This window comes from Ursus maritimus, assembly GCF_017311325.1.
Source record: "Ursus maritimus isolate PB19 chromosome X unlocalized genomic scaffold, ASM1731132v1 scaffold_X1, whole genome shotgun sequence".
NCBI lineage: Eukaryota > Metazoa > Chordata > Mammalia > Carnivora > Ursidae > Ursus > Ursus maritimus.
The window spans coordinates 53,922,698-53,926,780 of record NW_024423319.1 but is presented as its reverse complement, the minus strand read 5'-3'; positions in this window follow the sequence as shown (position 1 = coordinate 53,926,780).

Genomic DNA, 4,083 nt, shown 5'->3' with positions numbered 1-4,083 from the left:
CCCAGAATGCTGGGATCATGCCCTGAGCCGAAGGCAGACGCTTAACGACTGCGCCACCCAGGCGCCCCTATAGAAGCTTTCTTTACATACCCTTCATTTCCTTCTGAGCTCTCACCAGAATTGCCTTTAACAAGCTTATTTCTACCAGTGGTCTCTTCAATATAATCTAGACTTTTTATGCTATATACCTTAAAATTCTTCTAGCCTCTACTCATTACTCAATTCCAAAGCTACTTACACAATTGTAGGTAATTGTTATAGTACCAAATGCTGTATCAGTCAGGGTTCTTCAGAGAAAAAAAAATATGATATATCTCTATTTATCTATCTCTTCTTTTTACCATCTTAACCATTTTTATTTTTTTATATTTCTCATATTTTTTTAATCTAAATTGAATTAACCAACATATATCTCGATCTCTATCATCTCTATCTCTATCTCTATATGTGGTTAAATTACATGTCAACATGACTGGGGTATGAAGTTCCCAGACATTTTGACAAATATTAACTCCGGATGTGTCTGTTAGAGTGTTTCTGGATGAAATTAACATTTGAATGGGGGGACTGAATAAAGCAAACTTCTCTCCCTAATATATGTGGGCCTTATCTAATCAGTTGAAAGCCTGAATAGAACAAAAAAGCTGATCCTCTTGTGAGTAGGGGGGAACAATTCCTGCTTATTTGCCTTTGAATTGGGATGCTGGTTTCTTTCCTGCTTTTGGACTCAAACTAAAACATTGACTCTTCCTGGTTCTTGAGCCTGCTGGCGTTCAGACTGAAAATACACAACCAGCTTTCCTGGTTTTTAGGCCTTCCTACTCAAACTGAAACTGTATCTTCAACTCTCCTGGGACCCTAGATTGCTGACTACGGATGTTGGGACTTGTCAAACTCTATAATCACATGAGCCAATTCCTTACAATAAATCTATCTCTCTTCATCTATACCTATATGTATATTTACATCTATATCTATATTATTTATATCTATCTATATATATACACATATAGATATAACTATAGATAGATACAGATATATATGTATCATATTAGTTGTTTCCCTATAAAACCCTAGTACAGATTTTGGTATCCAGAATAGTTTTAGAAGAATGGAATTTTAAGGATGAGTTTTTTTGTTTATTTGTTTGTTTTTGTTTTTTAGTTCTGGGGTTTCTGGAATTGGCTCTCTAATCTGATTAGATTTAAAGGTGCTAATGACTCTATTTCTAGTAGTAAAGAGAGCACTGATAGTTCATGGCATGATCTGACAATATAGATATACAAAATATTACCATTAGATACTTCTAATCAGCCCCTTAAAAGAAGTAGGGATTTGAGTGACTGTGTATATGATACTTTGGATCATTTTTGGCAAACTAATAGAAAGTTGTTCTTTAATGTTGCTGAAAAGTAGGGAAAGAAAGGAAAAGATAAATCAGGGATTCATATTACCAATCACTGCATAAATGACCTGAAAACTTCTATGTGTACCCTGAAGGGGATTCTTATCTCCTGTAGCTGCAAGGAAAAACATGTTGCTGAAAATCAAACCCAGAATATAATCTTCCTACTGGATGAATTTCAATACAAATTGAACCTTGTAGGATGTTTATTGTCAATGTGAGGACATTGATTGGGAAGAAAGAAGATCCTGAAAGCTGTAATTGGGACTTGTGGGAAGACTCTGGTGAAGTTAGAGACATTGAAAACCCCTACATTCTGATGAGTCTTTGCTGTTGGAAGAGGCCTCTCCACACCCAGTGGAAGTCACTTAATCCTATAAGAGTGGCTTCTCAATCCTATTATACTGCCTGAGAAAACTATAATAATCTTCCCTGGGGCAATTGCCATTCAACATGGTGCTGAGTCCCCTCAGAACCCAAACCCCCATCCTTCTTTGCTTCTAGATCTACAAATAGACTTAAGTGTCAGTACAGTGTGTGACCCATGAGGAGGTGCATTACACTCCAAAATAACTACTTAAGTGTTCTAAATTATACAGACAGGAATTCAAGAAACAGGGGCATCTGGGTGGCTCAGTCAGTTAAGCTCTGACTCTTGATTTCCACTCAGGTCACGATCTGTGTTGTGAGATCAAGCACTGCATCAGGCTCTGTGTTCACCAGGGTGACTGCTTGAGATTCTCTCACTCCCTCTGCCCCTTCCCCCTGCTCTCTCTCTCTCAAAAAAAAAATCTTTAAGAAACATATGTTGGAATGGATACTAGTGGTGTGAGGTAATGGTGGAAAGAAAATAAAGTAGGATCAGGCTCAATTTACTGGTATGAGCTCACTAAGCAGAGATTCTGTATTTAATGTTGCAGCTCAGGGAGTAAGAAAATCTCAAACAGTTTGTATAGTTGGTTGCCTGAAACATGGACCACAAGAGTGCTCACAGTGGATGAGTTATTAATGCTGGACTTGCCTCGGTTTAATGTAGAAGAAGAGAATAAAAGGCTTAGGGAGATTGAAATGTTAGAGGGCATGTGTCATTTAAAACTTACATACCCAACATGGAAAGATCCAGAATACATGCTCTTCACCAAAACCATGAAAAACAAATTTGTGGAGGGGAGCCCTGGCATCCTTGAAGAGCTCTGTGATTACCCTTCTATGTAGGCTAAACCTTATAGTGGAAACTGCAGTCACTGAATTAGAAAACCTAAATGCAATGGGAATAGTTGGATCCCAGGTTTGTAGGGGCCAAGTGGTAGCACTCGATCACCAAAAGCAAGATGAGGGTGGTTAATTTAATGGGCAACAGAGTTAAAGCAACAATCAAAATAGTCTGACTAGAACAGTTATTATGGCATTGGCTGGTTTATCATGGTATGTCAAAGTGTAGGAAATAAATTCAACTAAAATTTAGAGGGGCTTCCATAGGTGAATCACAGTGTAGACCTTTAGTATTTTGAAGTAAAGCTTTGCCATTTTTTGCAAATTACTTTCTTTTTGAGCAACAGTTCTTGGCCTGCTACCGGATCTTAGTAAAGACTGAACACCTGAAAATAGGACACCACATTACCATGTTACTTGAGCTTCCCATCATGAACTGGCTGGTATCTGATCCATCAAGCCATAAAGTTAAGCATGCACAGCAGCATAAAATCATCAAATGGAAAGGGCATATATGCTGCCAGGCCTTGAAGGCACAAGTAAGTTACATAAGAAAGTAACTCAAATGTCCATGGTTTCCACTCCTCCTACACTGCCTTCTCTATTTTAGCCTCTACCTATGTTTTCATGGGGGTTTTCCTACTATCAGTTGACAGAGGAAGAAAAAACTAAATCCTGGTTTACAGATAGTTCTGCATGATATGTAGGTCCAACCCAAAGTGGACTGCTAAAGCACTATAAGTCCCTCTCTGGAAAATACCTGAAGGACAGTGGTAAAGGGAAATCTTCCCACTGCACAGAATTTTGAACATTGCACTTGGTACTTTGCTTAAAGAATAAATGGCTAGATGTCCAACTATATGCTGATGGGGTATGGTCCATGATTTGCATGGATGATGAAGGATTTGAAAGGAACATGATTGGATAATTAGTGGCAAAGAAATTTGAGGTTATGGTATGTGGATTGACCTCTCTAAATGGGTGAACAGTGTGAAAACATTAGTTTCCCAGGTGAATGTTCCCCAAAAGGTGACATCAGCAGATGAGTATTTTAATAATCAGGTAGATAAATTCATCTGTTTTGTAGATCCTAGCTGGTCTCTTTTTCCAGTCACTCTTGTCATTATTCAACGGGACCAAGAAAAAAGTAACCACGGTGGCAAGGATGGAAGTTTTGCATGGGGTCAGCAACATGGATTTCACCAATACTGACTTTGCTATAGCTGCTGCTGAGTTTCCAATGCCAGCAGTAAAGACCAACAACAAGTCCCCAGCATGGCACTATTCTCCATGGTGATTAATTAGCTACTGGTAGCAGGCTGATTACACTGGACCCCTTTCACCATGGAAGCACAATTATTTTGTTCTTACTGAACTAGACACTCTAAACCTGGATTTGCCTTCCAACTCACAGTGCTTCTGCCAAAACTACCATCTATGAACTTAAAGAATGTATTCCACTCTCA